The 19,699-nt window shown below is 40.3% G+C and overlaps 1 protein-coding gene across 1 annotated transcript in view; it reads right to left on the reverse strand.

The window, feature by feature from the left end:
• Positions 1–11,251, reverse strand: part of LOC128705944 (probable cytochrome P450 49a1) — a 35,769-nt gene extending 24,518 nt beyond the window's left edge. The window contains exon 1 of the mRNA XM_070087276.1: positions 11,127–11,251. The gene's annotated coding sequence lies outside the window, so the exon portion shown is untranslated. The remainder of the gene's footprint in view (positions 1–11,126) is intronic.
• Positions 11,252–19,699: the final 8,448 nt, after the last annotated feature.

The raw sequence follows: 19,699 nt of genomic DNA on the forward strand, positions 1-19,699 counted from the left end.
CCTTTATTAACGTTGGTAGAATAACCGATGTTACGCTTTTAAACTGCGTAACGTAAATAAAAGTCGTGGCTCCTAAAGGGTAAATAACCTGCTATGTCTAGGGCCATTTATATTATTTAAAATAGGAAAAGAAACCACTCTAGGACCAGCATGTACCTTCATACAAATTATGAAACATAAATTTGATTGGTCAGTGTATTATGAGGAAGGACACAAAAACTCACCTATACAAAAATATGAATATATATATATATATATATATATATATATATATATATATATATATATATATATATATATATATATATATATATATATATATATATATATATATATATATATATTTTCAACAAGTCGGTCGTCTCCCACCGAGGCAAGGTGACCCAAAAAAGAAAGAAAATCCCCAAAAAGAAAATACTTTCATCATCATTCAACACTTTCACCACACTCACACATTATCACTGCTTTTGCAGAGGTGCCCAGAATACAACAGTTTAGAAGCATATACGTATAAAGATACACAACATATCCCTCCAAACTGCCAATATCCCAAACCACTCCTTTAAAGTGCAGGCATTGTACTTCCCATTTCCAGGACTCAAGTCCGACTATATGAAAATAACCGGTTTCCCTGACTCCCTTCACTAAATATTACCCTACTCACACTCCAACAGATCGTCAGGTCCCAAGTATCATTCGTCTCCATTCACTCCTATCTAACACGCTCATGCACGCTTGCTGGAAGTCCAAGCCCCTCGCCCACAAAACCTATACAACATATACAACCTATACAACTTAATCTACAATCTACTATAACCAACATCACCACACTCCAGTTCACCTTTACCCAGTACTCACATTAGTTCACTAGCACACTGCTACTAGTGAGTAAAACAAAATATGTAAACATTTATAAAGAGGGAGGCTCCATGACACCCCTTCCTTCTGCCGGTCTGTCTACCAACAGCCTAAAACTCCATACGAGTAATCTCTCAAAACTTAAACAGGCCTCTGCATACAATGGCCTTACAGGTAAACATGAGAACACTTAAAATAATAAACTAACCTAGGGTATAAGCTTACCAAAAAAAAAAAAAAAAAAAAAAAAAAGATCACCCACACCTACTTAAACCAAAGCCTAACGATGACGGATCCTCCCCGCCGCCGTTCTTCTCGTACTGATACACACCTCATTCTCGTCTCCTGGACACTCTTGACTGACCAGGAAAAATACACGTCCGGTTTAATAATATATCCCGGAAAATGACATTATATATGGAGCGTTTTTTTTTTTTTATACAATATTCACAACAATACTCTACGTAATAACCGACAATATGTTAGGTTAAAGGGCACAATTGCCAGTAATATGACATTTTATTCCGGCAACGTAACGGGTTGATAAAGTTTCTGGAGGGCGAAACATTGCCACAATAAAATGTCACATTGGTTGTATTTGTGTCATTTTAAGTAACAGTTATACTTATATCTGAGGACCTCTCATTCACCTTTCCTGTAAACCAGCATTATATTGGTTATATTTTAATTTTTTCTATATTTACTGTTTGTTTGTACACAACATGAACATGCATCTTCAATTAAATGTTCATTTTCTTCTTTTATTATTACTGATTATTATTATTATTATTATTATTATTATTATTATTATTATTATTATTATTATTATATTAATGATATTTATAATAATAATGTGGATTTTTTTTTCATAATTTCCTAAAACTAGAACATATAATAAATGCGTATTAAATTGTGATGTTATTTGGACCCTTCGAGATATTTTAAGTGAAGGAGGGTGTGGAAGAGCCAGAGAGTGATGAGGAATGGAGACGCCATATTGAATTTAATGTGTAAGCACTGGACTTAATTGTGCAATGTAATTCGGCATCTTCAGAGGCCAAATTTAGGTGTTTCGCCCTGAATTTGTAATTGGAACCAGTGTTAATATTTCCTGCTGAAGATTTGGGACAGGAAATTTGTGGTACTTTAAGAATTGTGTGCGGAGGACGTAAAAACAGAGGACTTCAATGAATCCTTCAAGGCCGGGTCACCACTACTTGGAAAAGACCCGGGCCGGGAGAATACCGGCGAATAAAAAAAAAAAAAAAAAAAAAAACCTTAGTTAAGTCACACTTACCCATAATGTACAGTATTTTTAGTGTAGGCTACTGTAAATCCTAGCTGTAAGGGTATAATTAGGGTGTGTTCTATCAGCACTGTCTTCCAGTAATTAAATGTAAATGATAATACAAAGTTCTTTTCTAATAACATTATTTTATTATATGTATTGTACTAATAATTATACATTGTGCACCCAGCAAGTAAACCAAAATAACACACAATCCACATAACTTTAATTACCAGAGTAGCTGGTTTTAATATTATAATTATTAATTTAATGTCAGGTCTAGCTTTTTGTGAAAGTGGTTAGGAAGTGGGCGTCGAAGGAGCTGCAGTTCAGTGACCTACTGTGATTTAAGTGCCACTTGGCTCAACCAAATTACTTGCAGGTAATAATTCAGGTAATGCACTTTAAGCCTCCTACAGGTAATTTACTCACGTAACATCAAATAATAATAATATTAATAACACTGTCATATGCCTTAGGAAGAGGTTCTCTGAGGGTTAGGGTGCTTCTACAGCAAAGACTATACCCTGGCAGCGCTCAATAACCTTTTACGTTCTTCTCTCTCTCACATGCTTCATTGCCTTTTCGTTTGTTGTTTTTGATTATCTTCTGTACTGCTTCGTTTCAAAGTTCACATTTTAATTCGGCCATTGGCCCTTGTTCACCTGCGTTCATGTACTTGAATCTTCTGTCATGTTTCCTTCATAAACTCTCTTGTTATCTCTGAGCAGAAACCATCGGTTTGCTTCACACACGGATATATACATATATGTATGTATATATATATATATATATATATATATATATATATATATATATATATATATATATATATATATATATTTGTGTGTGGACGTGTCAGCGGATGGGTCTATGAAAGATGAGGTGAGTCATAAATTGATGAGGGAAAAAGAGTGAGTGGTGCACTTAGGAGTCTGTGGAGACAAAGAACTTTGTCCTTGGAGGCAAAGAGGGGAATGTATGAGAGTATAGTTTTACCAACGCTCTTATATGGGTGTGAAGCATGGGTGATGAATGTTGCAGCGAGGAGAAGGCTGGAGGCAGTGGAGATGTAATGTCTGAGGGCAATGTGTGGTGTGAATATAATGCAGAGAATTCGTAGTTTGGAAGTTAGGAGGAGGTGCGGGATTACCAAAACTGTTGTCCAGAGGGCTGAGGAAGGGTTGTTGAGGTGGTTCGGACATGTAGAGAGAATGGAGCGAAACAGAATGACTTCAAGAGTGTATCAGTCTGTAGTGGAAGGAAGGCGGGGTAGGGGTCGGCCTAGAAAAGGTTGGAGGGAGGGGGTAAAGGAGGTTTTGCGTGCGAGGGACTTGGACTTCCAGCAGGCGTGCGTGAGCGTGCTTGATAGGAGTGAATGGAGACGAATGGTTTTTAATACTTGACGTGCTGTTGGAGTGTGAGCAAAGTAACATTTATGAAGGGGTTCAGGGAAACCGGCATGCCGGACTTGAGTCCTGGAGATGGGAAGTACAGTGCCTGCACTCTGAAGGAGGGGTGTTAATGTTGCAGTTTAAAAACTGTAGTGTAAAGCACCCTTCTGGCAAGACAGTGATGGAGTGAATGATGGTGAAAGTTTTTCTTTTTCGGGCCACCCTGCCTTGGTGGGAATCGGCCAGTGTGATAATAAATAATAAAATAATAAATAATATATATATATAAATATATGTCGTGCCGAATATGTAAAACTGGTCAATTAGCAAGAACTCATTTAAAATTAAGTCCTTTCGAAAAAAATTTCTTATACGTTTAAAGATATATTTTCTTCATTAAGGTTAATGTAAAAAATTTTAATTTTGCACCAAAAGAATCTTAGAAAACTTACCTAACGTTATTATAACAAGAACAATTTATTTTAGCTTAACCCAACTATATATATTTTAGATTTGTTTACAATAATTTAATACTAAACAAACACAGTGAAATATATTTTTTTCGTTACGTTCAGAATGATTTTGGCGAAATTATTGCATACACAAATTTTCGCTTGTCCTATATGGCAAGATGAGCGTTACTATTTAAGCCAAGATGGCAAGTTCTGCCTATTCGGCACGACATATAGGACAAGTGAAAATTTGTGTAAATTGTTTTACATGATGGTAGGATTGCTGGTGTCCTTTTTTCTGTCTCATGAACATGCAAGATTTCAGGTACGTCTTGCTACTTCTACTTACACTTAGGTCACACTACACATACATGTACAAGCACATATATACGCACCCCTCTGGGTTTTCTTCTATTTTCTTTCTAGTTCTTATTCTTGTTTATTTCCTCTTATCTCCATGGGGAAGTGGAACAGAATTCTTCCTCCGTAAGCCATGCGTGTTGTAAGAGGCGACTAAAATGCCAGGAGCAAGGGGCTAGTAACCTCTTCTCCTGTATATATTACTAAATGTAAAAGGAGAAACTTTTGTTTTTCCTTTTGGGCCACCCCACCTCGGTGGGATACGGCCGGTGTGTTGAAAGAAAGAATATATATATATATATATATATATATATATATATATATATATATATATATATATATATATATATTTTATTATCACACTGGCCGATTCCCACCAAGGCAGGGTGGCCCGAAAAAGAAAAACTTTCACCATCATTCACTCCATCACTGTCTTGCCAGAAGGGTGCTTTACACTACAGTTTTTAAACTGCAACATTAACACCCCTCCTTCAGAGTGCAGGCACTGTACTTCCCATCTCCAGGACTCAAGTCCGGCCTGCCGGTTTCCCTGAATCCCTTCATAAATGTTACTTTGCTCACACTCCAACAGCACGTCAAGTATTAAAAACCATTTGTCTCCATTCACTCCTATCAAACACGCTCACGCATGCCTGGTGGAAGTCCAAGCCCCTCGCACACAAAACCTCCTTTACCCCCTCCCTCCAACCCTTCCTAGGCCGACCCCTACCCCGCCTTCCTTCCACTACAGACTGATACACTCTTGAAGTCATTCTGTTTCGCTCCATTCTCTCTACATGTCCGAACCACCTCAACAACCCTTCCTCAGCCCTCTGGACAACAGTTTTGGTAATCCCGCACCTCCTCCTAACTTCCAAACTACGAATTCTCTGCATTATATTCACACCACACATTGCCCTCAGACATGACATCTCCACTGCCTCCAGCCTTCTCCTCGCTGCAACATTCATCACCCACGCTTCACACCCATATAAGAGCGTTGGTAAAACTATACTCTCATACATTCCCCTCTTTGCCTCCAAGGACAAAGTTCTTTGTCTCCACAGACTCCTAAGTGCACCACTCACTCTTTTTCCCTCATCAATTCTATGATTCACCTCATCTTTCATAGACCCATCCGCTGACACGTCCACTCCCAAATATCTGAATACATTCACCTCCTCCATACTCTCTCCCTCCAATCTGATATTCAATCTTTCATCACCTAATCTTTTTGTTATCCTCATAACCTTACTCTTTCCTGTATTCACCTTTAATTTTCTTCTTTTGCACACCCTACCAAATTCATCCACCAATCTCTGCAGCTTCTCTTCAGAATCTCCCAAGAGCACAGTGTCATCAGCAAAGAGCAGCTGTGACAACTCCCACTTTGTGTGTGATTCTTTATCTTTTAACTCCACGCCTCTTGCCAAGACCCTCGCATTTACTTCTCTTACAACCCCATCTATAAATATATTAAACAACCACGGTGACATCACACATCCTTGTCTAAGGCCTACTTTTACTGGGAAAAAATTTCCCTCTTTCCTACATACTCTAACTTGAGCCTCACTATCCTCGTAAAAACTCTTCACTGCTTTCAGTAACCTACCTCCTACACCATACACTTGCAACATCTGCCACATTGCCCCCCTATCCACCCTGTCATACGCCTTTTCCAAATCCATAAATGCCACAAAGACCTCTTTAGCCTTATCTAAATACTGTTCACTTATATGTTTCACTGTAAACACCTGGTCCACACACCCCCTACCTTTCCTAAAGCCTCCTTGTTCATCTGCTATCCTATTCTCCGTCTTACTCTTAATTCTTTCAATTATAACTCTACCATACACTTTACCAGGTACACTCAACAGACTTATCCCCCTATAATTTTTGCACTCTCTTTTATCCCCTTTGCCTTTATACAAAGGAACTATGCATGCTCTCTGCCAATCCCTAGGTACCTTACCCTCTTCCATACATTTATTAAATAATTGCACCAACCACTCCAAAACTATATCCCCACCTGCTTTTAACATTTCTATCTTTATCCCATCAATCCCGGCTGCCTTACCCCCTTTCATTTTACCTACTGCCTCACGAACTTCCCCCACACTCACAACTGGCTCTTCCTCACTCCTACAAGATGTTATTCCTCCTTGCCCTATACACGAAATCACAGCTTCCCTATCTTCATCAACATTTAACAATTCCTCAAAATATTCCCTCCATCTTCCCAATACCTCTAACTCTCCATTTAATAACTCTCCTCTCCTATTTTTAACTGACAAATCCATTTGTTCTCTAGGCTTTCTTAACTTGTTAATCTCACTCCAAAACTTTTTCTTATTTTCAACAAAATTTGTTGATAACATCTCACCCACTCTCTCATTTGCTCTCTTTTTACATTGCTTCACCACTCTCTTAACCTCTCTCTTTTTCTCCATATACTCTTCCCTCCTTGCATCACTTCTACTTTGTAAAAACTTCTCATATGCTAACTTTTTCTCCCTTACTACTCTCTTTACATCATCATTCCACCAATCGCTCCTCTTCCCTCCTGCACCCACTTTCCTGTAACCACAAACTTCTGCTGAACACTCTAACACTACATTTTTAAACCTACCCCATACCTCTTCGACCCCATTGCCTATGCTCTCATTATCCCATCTATCCTCCAATAGCTATTTATATCTTTCCCTAACTGCCTCCTCTTTTAGTTTATAAACCTTCACCTCTCTCTTTCCTGATGCTTCTATTCTCCTTGTATCCCATCTACCTTTTACTCTCAGTGTAGCTACAACTAGAAAGTGATCTGATATATCTGTGGCCCCTCTATAAACATGTACATCCTGAAGTCTACTCAACAGTCTTTTATCTACCAATACATAATCCAACAAACTACTGTCATTTCCCCCTACATCATATCGTGTATACTTATTTATCCTCTTTTTCTTAAAATATGTATTACCTATAACTAAACCCCTTTCTATACAAAGTTCAATCAAAGGGCTCCCATTATCATTTACACCTGGCACCCCAAACTTACCTACCACACCCTCTCTAAAAGTTTCTCCTACTTTAGCATTCAGGTCCCCTACCACAATTACTCTCTCACTTGGTTCAAAGGCTCCTATACATTCACTTAACATCTCCCAAAATCTCTCTCTCTCCTCTGCATTCCTCTCTTCTCCAGGTGCATACACGCTTATTATGACCCACTTCTCGCATCCAACCTTTACTTTAATCCACATAATTCTTGAATTTACACATTCTTATTCTCTTTTCTCCTTCCATAACTGATCATTTAACATTACTGCTACCCCTTCCTTTGCTCTAACTCTCTCAGATACTCCAGATTTAATCCCATTTATTTCCCCCCACTGAAACTCTCCTACCCCCTTCAGCTTTGTTTCGCTTAGAGCCAGGACATCCAACTTCTTTCCATTCATAACATCAGCAATCATCTGTTTCTTGTCATCCGCACTACATCCACGCACATTTAAGCATCCCAGTTTTATAAAGTTTTTCTTCTTCTCTTTTTTAGTAAATGTATACAGGAGAAGGGGTTACTAGCCCATTGCTCCCGGCATTTTAGTCGCCTCATACGACACGCATGGCTTACGGAGGAAAGATTCTTTTCCACTTCCCCATGGACAATAGAAGAAATAAAAAAGAACAAGAGCTATTTAGAAAAAGGAGAAAAACCTAGATGTATGTATATATATATATGCATGTGCGTGTCTGTGAAGTGTGACCAAAGTGTAAGTAGGAGTAGCAAGATATCCCTGTTATCTAGCGTGTTTATGAGACAGAAAAAGAAACCAGCAATCCTACCATCATGCAAAACAGTTACAGGTTTTTGTTTCACAGTCATCTGGCAGGACGGTAGTACTTCCCTGGGTGGTTGCTGTCTACCAACCTACTACCTATATATATATATATATATATATATATATATATATATATATATATATATATATATATATATATATATATATATATATATATATATATATATATATATATACGTACAGATGGGGGGTGTCTTTCAGTGTTTATAAAGCAAGGATTTACTTCAATCCCTCTTACAGGGCTTAAAGGATTCCTGGTTGGTGGTCCGGTGGTGAAGTGGCTACATATAACCTACACACTGGAAAGAAAATATTGTGACGACGTTGAAGTCCGATTTGGACCATTAACTAGTCATACCGACCGAAACGTCCTCATAAGTTTTTTTCCTGTGTTTCGGTTATTTGTGTTTTGTTCCAGTCACGGTATTGACCCTTTTTTTATTCTTTATACATCGTTAATCACGTATCGTTGATAGAGTTTAAACACAATTAACCAACCAGCCAAATATCCGTGTCTGACCTCCAGCATCACTTTAGGTGAATCAAATTCTTAACCTGCGAAGCTGCTCAGTGAGCAGCGTCCGGCTCGCACCCCGAGACCCTCAGTTATTTATTGGTTATCATTTCATTGTCTCGAATTTCAAATGGGAAATTCGAGACAATAAGGTTCGATTCTACGAAAGGGAGGATAGCTCTATTTCCTTGGGTCAAGAACCTTTCACCGGCATTAAGGCAACCCTTTCTGAACGGCTGTGAAGTAGTAAATAGGTACCCGGGTGTTATACGACTGTTGTGATGTGCATTTTGGGGAAGAGAACTAAATAACCCCAACATCAATGAGATACAACACTTTCTTTCCTGGGGTTTATCCTGAGATAATAAACTTCCAAATCTAAAATGTCCCTTTTACACAAAGAATTCCTCGACCTAATACTCAAGACACAATTTCAGGAATAAACATTCTTAATCAACTGCATGGAAAAGAAAGGTTGCCCGTAAATCCATGCCGTCACATTTCTTTAATGCCGCAAATCCTTTCCCATCAGAAGATCAACTCTGCAAGAGAATGCAGCCGAATTCTCCAAACTCCGCGACTGATAATAAAACTCACTTAAAACTGAATAAACCATATTCAACTGATACCTTCTCTGCATCGCTCAAATACTTTCAGCAGGTCTGAAATTTTATTATAAATTTGCATTTTGCCATAAATATGATTTCCAGTAAGCATAACAATTTTTGAAGAGCAAGATGCATGTGAAATATTAGGAATCTTAATTGATGAAACGTTTCACCTACACTGCAGGTTTCATTAGTCATCAGATGAAGGTCGGAGTGTAGGCGAAACTTTCAAGATTAAAGATTCCTAGTGTGGCACATGTGTCTTACTCTTCATCTTGTCGGTATTTGTGTACCATTTTTGTGATAGTTTTACTTTGGATGAGACCAATACCAGTCACTAGAGTAGAGGTACCGAACTTTAATGCTAGGTAGCCCTCCTAAGAAACCGGAGCTACCTTCCCTTTCCTCTGATCAAACTTAATTACTTTCAATAACCCAGATGTTGTTTGACCCTTGCCGGCTTAACGCTTCCTCACGGATGTAATAATAATAATAATAATGCTGGGTGAGAAGGAATATCAGCGGTGTGAGGAAAACAGTCCAGAAGTTTTGAAGACCTTCATTTCGAATCGGACGTCTCGGTTGTAAGCGGAACGGTCTCGCTCCTGAGCTCCTGAGATGAGGGAAGCTGAGGGATGGGTGAAAGGTTATGCTTGTGCTTCTGCAGGAACAACGGGAGAGCAACAGATGGAAAGTTTACCTGGAGAGAGTTCCGGGGGTCAACGCCCCCGCGGCCCTGTCTGTGACCAGGCCTCCTTAGGTCAGTGTCCCAGGATGCGACCCACACCAGTCGACTAACACCCAGGTACCCATTTTACTGATGGGGAACATAGACAACAGGTTGAAAGAAACACGTCCAATGTTTCTACTCTGGCTGGGAATCGAACCCAGGCCCTCGCCGTGTGAAGCGAGAGCGTTAACCACCAGGCCACCAACGTTCTAAACAAGTTATCATCTCTTAAACAGATGATTGTGAGGGAAGGCAGTCCATCATAAGCAAACACTATTGAAGGAGCCAGGGAGGTATATTAGGAAACATTGAAGACAGAGACGCTTTAAATAACCTTGAAATAGACACGACATTATTATTATCTTATCACTTCCTTGTTTATCAGCTGCCAATGCACTGACGTTCCTCTAAGATAAATACGTAAACAATGTATACCAAAATAATGTATACCAGAATAATAATGTATACAGAATATTCCAAATTAGGGAAACACGAGTACCATCACCCTTACCCTCGTTCTCTTTCCACAACTGCACTTAACATCATATATCAAATGATCCAACGAACATATACATCTGCAGATTTGGAGTGTTGTTATATATCCTATTCGAAAATATCATTTTATTATTAGTGTTACCATGATGATGATGGGGAAGTGTTAAATAAGAGTCATACAGCGCCTGGGAAATGGGATGAGTGGGAAGTAATCAGGGTTTGATCTAAGGACAGCGAGGGAAGCTCCAATTTTATATATCATCAACCCTTCACCAAAGTAGAAAAGCCACCCCTGCCACTGAAGGGAACAACATCGTAGAGTCGAGGTTTAATCAACAAGATATTTGCAAGATTAGCTTCCATCTTGCGTTTTTATAAATGACATAATTCATTAAGAATTTTACTGTATTTAATCGCTATGAAACTAGATTAATGTCAGTAAAATTATAATTCCTTGGTTGCATCGTAAATGTTAATATGGACGGGCGTCTCGTTGTACAAAGGGCAGCTCATTTGATGCGATCAATTTGGTACTCTTATTCATAAAAAGAAAAGTTGTTTTTGACTTACAAGGTTCGGAATAGCGTAGGTATATTGCTAGGAAGAGAGCGTCCCTCCAACATCCACTGCACAACGGTCACTGACCACTGAGACCTTGAGCTGAGCGAACATTACTAGATATTTCAGCCTTTGCTTTTCCTGTAACTAACGAATGGATATTGAGCTTTTCCTCTTTAAGAACGATTATCGATTTTATTGTACAGATTTATCCATGTACTGGACGAGAGTTTGATAGTAGTAAAGAATGTAGGCAGCCATAATGTAGAATACTTAATAATAAATTTTATTTACAAAAAAATCCATGGGTAAAGCTGCATATTCATTATGACGTGAGTATATTATTGCTGTATGTGTTGACACTTCTGTACTAGGATGCAAGTGCGATGTTCATGTATTATGATGTACGCTGTCTTATGCCCTATTTGAATATAAGCTAGACGAGGGATCCTCTCTCCTCATTTCTCCTCAATTCGTACCCAAATAATTTCTACAAGAATTTTAAATTATTATTACATTTGACATGGGAATATGAAACTGATTATTTCAAGTTGTAAGATGTTGATAAATTAGACACATGTACAACTCTTGGGTATCTTTATTGAGGAAACGTTTCGCCACACAGTGGCTTCATCAGTCCATACAAAGGAGAATCTTGAAGAACAGGAGGAGAATGAGGTAATCAGTCCCTCAACCTTGAGTTGTACATGTGTCTAATTTATCAACATGTCGGTTCTCTGAACCATTCATCTACAAACCTGTCAGACACTGCAACTTCTTGGGATCTTAATACTTGGGAATTCTTCGCTTGCCTAATTCTTGGGCACGACCTACTTCAACATTGAACAAATGTTACACGACCTATGACTGCTTCACCTCTCCTGCCAACGGTTTATAAGCTCCTTCTCAGCACGTATGCCGTATTCTATTCAAGATTGATGGACTGACCACATCGACTCAAGGTTGAGGGACTGATTACCTCATTCTCCTCCTGTTCTTCAAGATTCTCCTTTGTATGGACTGATGAAGCCACTGTGTGGCGAAACGTTTCCTCAATAAAGATACCCAAGAGTTGTACATGTGTCTAATTTATCAACATGTCGGTTCTCTGAACCATTCATCTACAAAGTTGTAAGATGTTCATCGCTAACTGTATGTAATCAACTTAACTGGTGGCACTGAATATACAAAGGAAATGATTGTTAGCAACAGTACCGTCTATTGCTACCAGTGAATCTTACATAAATGTAAACATGAACTGACCAAACATGTGGTAATGAATAATACCACCTCATAATACCCAAACCCCAACTCGTGAATTAAGTAAGGGTAGTACTAGGTAGTGATTTGCTGAATTCAGTCACAAATTATGTGGGATGAACAACTTCAATATGCATTTTCCTACACTAAAAATATCTGAGGGATTACCTATTCTTCTGCTATTTCCAATTAAAAACCTTTGTAATGAAATGATGAAGCCACCGGATGGCGAAACGTCTTCAAATACTCAGGTGTTGCACAGGTGTCAAATTCTTCATCTAGCTGGTACTATTCAATTAGTGAAATGATATTTGTCTAACACAGCAACACTATGGACTCTTGGTACAGAGAATATCTTCTACTTCTGGCCCAGTTCATGGCCACGACCTGTTTCTGCCAGTGGGCCCCATCCACTGGTGACGATACCTTCAATTACCACACCTCGTCTGTCTCCTATACAAGCGTTTATCTTTCTGCCTGTGCTTCAGATTCAACAAGACTAATGAGATGAACCCTTTTTGGACTGAGTGGGTAATTATATCATCCTCTAGTGTCTTCATTGTTAACACCTTCAGGGATAAGGGACTGATTACCTCATGTTCATTGGATAAGTCAATAGTTAGCGAAGTGTCTCCAGAATAAAGTAACCTAGGTTTCGCACATGTGTCTAATTCTTTAGCTTGTTAGTTGAATACCATTAATGTTAAGACAAAGCCTTTAACGGCTGCTTACTTTGCAGCAGGTTGAATATCGCAGCTGATCTGCTTAACTTTTCTGGTGTTATAATAAATTATTGGAGTAATCACCTTGTTTTATATCTGAAAAAAAAAAATATTATAACCTGTCTTCTAGAACTGTCCTGGGGACCCTCATTCTCAGAGAAAAGAATAAACTTGCTTCAGGGAAAGCTCGAGGTTCTCCCTGAAGCTGTTTGAGAATTTTCTCCTCCCACCCCCTATATTTAATATATATTTTATTTAAAGACAAAATACATTGACAAAACATTCACAAAAATACAATAGAAAGTAAAACAACCTAGATAACTCAGAGCTACATCTCGAATACTTCGTCCAGCCCCTCGGCGGTGTTCCGCGTGCCCAAAATGCTGCAGGCATTTCCTCTCTGGATCGCGACACTGACTCTCTGAAAGAGGAAGCTGGTCGCCCTGTGGTCCTTGGTTTCTATGATGAGCTTTTCACCCAGCTCTTTGAGGAACTTTAGAGCACACTTGCCCCATGCTCCAAGGGTCTCCGACCCTATTGGGATGAAGTTATAGCAAGGGGGAAGGTCTTCATATTTGCGGATCTTCTGGGTCTCCCTATGGCTGGCAGCTCCACCCCCTTCAGCTGTGGAGTATGGCAAGTAGGTGTCTGCCAATGTGGCGGCACAGGTGTGGTCCCAGGCAATCTGCTTTTCATCCTTCCACGGTAGCACAGTGGCTCCATCAGGACGCTTATGACTTCAGTCAGACCTCTGCACTTGGGGTTCCCGTTGAGATGGGCAACGGGCTGTGGCGAGGCTTCTCTTAATGATGTCATTGACCTCCTCATTTCTAACATACTTCCCTTCTGCTGTGTGACACACAAGACCATGAAGCCCGAATTGATCAGCTGTCGCCCTGCCGCAAATACACCTATGTTAGGTGAGGATGGGGGCGGCTAGGCGAAGAGCAACACCAATCCTAATGTGTACGAATGGTATATAATACCGACAAGATGAGATTAAGACACATGTGCAACATCTGGGTATCTTTATTGTAGACGTTTCGCCATCCAGTGGCTTTATCAATACAAATTCTAGGACATAACTTGAAGACAGTAGAACTATGTACAGAAGATGAGGTAATCAGTCCCTCAACCTAGGAGTAGGTGCGAAGAGCACCATAGTCGTGGAGATTCTGAAGCAGAAGAAAGGATCCTGGCGCTTATATAGTAACGTCAGGTGTAGCAGACGAGGGCATATTCACTGGTAGGCGGGATTCCCCAGTGGAAGTAGGTCCTTTCCAAAGAGATGGGTTAGTTGTAGTAGTAGTTGTCGTAGACGTGAAGGTTATGTACATGTCCTCAGAATTAAGATTCCATGATGTTGCAGTGTCTGACAAGTTGTGTACGAATGGTATATAATACCGACAAGATGAGATTGAGACACATGTGCAACATCTGGGTATCTTTATTGTAGACGTTTCGCCATCAAGTGGCTTTATCAATACAAATTCTAGGACATAACTTGAAGACAGTAGAACTATGTACAGAAGATGAGGTAATCAGTCCCTCAACCTAGGAGTAGGTGCGAAGAGCACCATAGTCGTGGATACAAAGAACGTTATCTATGGAGGCAAAGAAGGGGATGCATGAAAGTATAGTGGTACCAACACTCTTATATGGGTGTGAAGCTTGGGTTCTAAATGCAGCAGGGAAGAGACGGTTGGAGGCGGTGGAGATGTCCTGTCTATGGGCAGTGTGTGGTGCAAATATTATGCAGAAAATTCGGAGTGTAGAAATTAGGAGGTGTGGAGTTAAGTATTATTCAGAAGGCTGAAGAGGGGTTGTTGAGGTGGTTTGGTCATTTAGAGAGAATGGATCAAAGTAGAATGACATGGAAAGCGTATAAATCTATAGGGGAAGGAAGGCGGGGTAGGGGTCGTCCTCGAAAGGGTTGGAGAGAGGGGGTAAAGGAGGTTGTGGGCGAGGGGCTTGGACTTCCAGCAGGCGTGCATGAGCGTTTTCGATAGGAGTGAATGGAATGGAGACGAATGGTATGTGGTTGTGTAACTGATGGGTATCTAGGTGGTTGGCGATCTTACTTCTTAGAACCCTTTCCAAGATTTTTATGGTATGGGATGTTAGTGCTATCGGTCTGTAGTCCTTTGCAATTGCTTTACTGCCACCTTTCTGGAGTGGGACTATATCTGTTGTTTTTAGTGAGTGTGGGATGACCCCTACGTCCATGCTCCCTCTCTACAGAATGCTGAAGGCACTTGAGTGGGGTTTCTTGCAGTTCTTGATGAACACGGAGTTCCACGAGTGTGGGCCTGGGGCAGAGGGTATGGTCATGTCATTTATTGCCTTTTCAAAGTCTTTTGGTGTTAGGATAATATCAAGAGATTTTTGAGATGACCAAATTTTGGGTCTTGTTCATTAAGAATTCTTTTGGATTGTCGACCTTTAGTCTGGGTAACGGCTCAATGAACACTGAGTCGTATTGAGACTTCAGTATTTCACTCATTTCTTTGCTGTCATCTGTGTATGTCCTATCTCGCCTAAGCAGGGGCCCTATAGTAGATGTTGTTTTTTCACTAGATTTGGCATAAGAGAAGCAACTTTTTCTTCAATTTCCTTTAAGGCTTTTAGTTCTTCCTGCGATTCTTGTCTCCTGTAAGATTCCTTCAGCTTAAGTTCGATATTTGCTATTTCATTGACCAGTGCCTCCCTTCGAATTTCAGATATATTTCTCTTCTCAACATCTCTGTGATTCTTCGCCTTCATCTGTATAGGGAGAGTCTCTCTAGTTTACATCTTCTTTTCTTTTTCTTAATGGAATGTGCTTTGAGCAGATCTCCATTGAAGCCAAGCAGTTCCTCAAGAAATAAAAGGCAGTCAAATTTTATACACAAAGAAATCAGATCGAATTCCTTAGATCAAGGGCCGTTAACCAGCATTAAGGAACCCCCATCATAGAGTAATAGGATGTACGCTGACTTGTAATGTAACACCTGACCAGTTCCTATAGGATTTTTTTTTTTAATTAACGTGTTGCCATTTTAATACAATAGTTAAAAAATCGATGATTTCTGAAAACAAATTATTCTTAAACCAATTTCTTATTTTAGTAAATATAATTAATATTATCACACGAAAACAGGTCACGCAGAGTCTGGTGGAACGAGATATAATTTTATGGTTCATTAACCATTCTGAAAGAAATACTATTCAATCGATTGTGGACAATAGTCTTTCGAAAAAGTTTAATAATTTTTTGAAATATATAATAAATAAAAAAAGGCACAATACCGTGACTGAAGTAATACACAAATAACCCGCATATACGAGAGAGACGATTTCTGCACAACTTCGACTATTTATTAGTCACACCGAAACGCTTGTGTGTGATCAGTTAATGGTACAAATCGGATCGAAACGTCGTCATAAGTGTCATTCTCCTATGGGTTATTTGTATATTGAAATACGAAATAAATTTTTATTAAGCGATATTTTCTTCTATAATTTTCATTCTATTAGCAAGAAAAGTTCTGTATTTTTCGTAATAAAACTTTATTTACGTTATATCTGGGCGTCTTTAAATGAAACTGATTTTTTATGGAGCAGAGTATTCAGGCTTATGTATACTACATATAATGATCTTTTTCGCTTGCATGTCTTTGTAATGTATAATGTTTTAAAAAATATAACAAATACATCTTTAAAATGCAGCAAATTACGTAGCAATTTTATATAAAAAATCGGGTAAAATTAACACTTCAAATTTGAAAATATCGTAGTTGTTTATTAGTGCTTCTCACAACAGTCAGTTAGTGCATCTCACAACAGTCAGTTAGTGCTTCTCACATCAGTCAGTTAGTGCTTCTCACATCAGTCAGTTAGTGCTTCTCACATCAGTCAGTTAGTGCTTCTCACAACAGTCAGTTAGTGCTTCTCACAACAGTCAGTTGGCGCTTCTCACATCAGTCAGTTAGCGCTTCTCACATCAGTCAGTTAGTGCTTCTCACATCAGTCAGTTAGCGCTTCTCACATCAGTCAGTTAGTGCTTCTCACATCAGTCAGTTAGTGCTTCTCACTTCAGTCAGTTAGCGCTTCTCACATCAGTCAGTTAGTGCTTCTCACATCAGTCAGTTAGTGCTTCTCACTTCAGTCAGTTAGTGCTTCTCACATCAGTCAGTTAGTGCTTCTCACATCAGTCAGTTAGTGCTTCTCACATCAGTCAGTTAGTGCTTCTCACTTCAGTCAGTTAGTGCTTCTCACATCAGTCAGTTAGTGCTTCTCACAACAGTCAGTTAGTGCTTCTCACATCAGTCAGTTAGTGCTTCTCACATCAGTCAGTTAGTGCTTCTCACAACAGTCAGTTAGTGCTTCTCACAACAGTCAGTTAGTGCTTCTCACTTCAGTCAGTTAGTGCTTCTCACATCAGTCAGTTAGTGCTTCTCACATCAGTCAGTTAGTGCTTCTCACATCAGTCAGTTAGTGCTTCTCACATCAGTCAGTTAGTGCTTCTCACAACAGTCAGTTAGCGCTTCTCACAACAGTCAGTTGGCGCTTCTCACATCAGTCAGTTGGCGCTTCTCACATCAGTCAGTTAGTGCTTCTCACATCAGTTAGTTGGCGCTTCTCACATCAGTCAGTTGGCGCTTCTCACATCAGTCAGTTGGCGCTTCTCACATCAGTCAGTTAGTGCTTCTCACATCAGTCAGTTGGCGCTTCTCACATCAGTCAGTTGGCGCTTCTCACAACAGTCAGTTGGCGCTTCTCACATCAGTCAGTTAGTGCTTCTCACAACAGTCAGTTGGCGCTTCTCACAACAGTCAGTTAGCGCTTCTCACATCAGTCAGTTAGCGCTTCTCACAACAGTCAGTTAGTGCTTCTCACATCAGTCAGTTGGCGCTTCTCACAACAGTCAGTTAGTGCTTCTCACATCAGTCAGTTAGCGCTTCTCACAACAGTCAGTTAGCGCTTCTCACATCAGTCAGTTGGCGCTTCTCACAACAGTCAGTTAGTGCTTCTCACATCAGTCAGTTAGCGCTTCTCACAACAGTCAGTTGGCGCTTCTCACATCAGTCAGTTAGCGCTTCTCACAACAGTCAGTTGGCGCTTCTCACATCAGTCAGTTAGCGCTTCTCACAACAGTCAGTTAGCGCTTCTCACATCAGTCAGTTAGCGATTCTCACAACAGTCAGTTGGCGCTTCTCACATCAGTCAGTTGGCGCTTCTCACATCAGTCAGTTAGTGCTTCTCACATCAGTCAGTAAGCGCTTCTCACAACAGTCAGTTGGCGCTTCTCACATCAGTCAGTTAGTGCTTCTCACAACAGTCAGTTAGCGCTTCTCACATCAGTCAGTTGGCGCTTCTCACATCAGTCAGTTAGCGCTTCTCACAACAGTCAGTTAGCGCTTCTCACATCAGTCAGTTGGCGCTTCTCTCATCAGTCAGTTAGTGCTTCTAACATCAGTCAGTTAGCGCTTCTCACAACAGTCAGTTGGCGCTTCTCACATCAGTCAGTTAGTGCTTCTCACAACAGTCAGTTAGCGCTTCTCACAACAGTCAGTTGGCGCTTCTCACATCGGTCAGTTAGTGCTTCTCACTTCAGTCAGTTAGTGCTTCTCACTTCAGTCAGTTGGCACTTCTCACATCAGTCAGTTAGCGCTTCTCACAACAGTCAGTTAGCGCTTCTCACAACAGTCAGTTAGCGCTTCTCACAACAGTCAGGTAGCGCTTCTCACATCAGTCAGTTGGCGCTTCTCACATCAGTCAGTTAGTGCTTCTCACATCAGTCAGTTGGCGCTTCTCACATCAGTCAGTTGGCGCTTCTCACATCAGTCAGTTGGCGCTTCTCACATCAGTCAGTTAGTGCTTCTCACATCAGTCAGTTGGCTCTTCTCACAACAGTCAGTTGGCGCTTCTCACATCAGTCAGTTAGTGCTTCTCACATCAGTCAGCTGGCGCTTCTCACAACAGTCAGTTAGCGCTTATCACATCAGTCAGTTAGTGCTTCTCACAACAGTCAGTTAGTGCTTCTCACATCAGTCAGTTGGCGCTTCTCACAACAGTCAGTTAGTGCTTCTCACATCAGTCAGTTAGCGCTTCTCACAACAGTCAGTTAGCGCTTCTCACATCAGTCAGTTGGCGCTTCTCACATCAGTCAGTTAGTGCTTCTCACAACAGTCAGTTAGCGCTTCTCACATCAGTCAGTTGGCGCTTCTCACATCAGCCAGTTAGCGCTTCTCACAACAGTCAGTTAGCGCTTCTCACATCAGTCAGTTGGCGCTTCTCACATCAGTCAGTTAGTGCTTCTCACATCAGTCAGTTAGCGCTTCTCACATCAGTCAGTTGGCGCTTCTCACATCAGTCAGTTAGTGCTTCTCACATCAGTCAGTTAGCGCTTCTCACATCAGTCAGTTGGCGCTTCTCACATCAGTCAGTTAGTGCTTCTCACATCAGTCAGTTAGCGCTTCTCACAACAGTCAGCTGGCGCTTCTCACATCAGTCAGTTAGTGCTTCTCACAACAGTCAGTTAGCGCTTCTCACAACAGTCAGTTGGCGCTTCTCACATCGGTCAGTTAGTGCTTCTCACTTCAGTCAGTTAGTGCTTCTCAC

This window comes from Cherax quadricarinatus, chromosome 21 (assembly GCF_038502225.1).
Source record: "Cherax quadricarinatus isolate ZL_2023a chromosome 21, ASM3850222v1, whole genome shotgun sequence".
NCBI lineage: Eukaryota > Metazoa > Arthropoda > Malacostraca > Decapoda > Parastacidae > Cherax > Cherax quadricarinatus.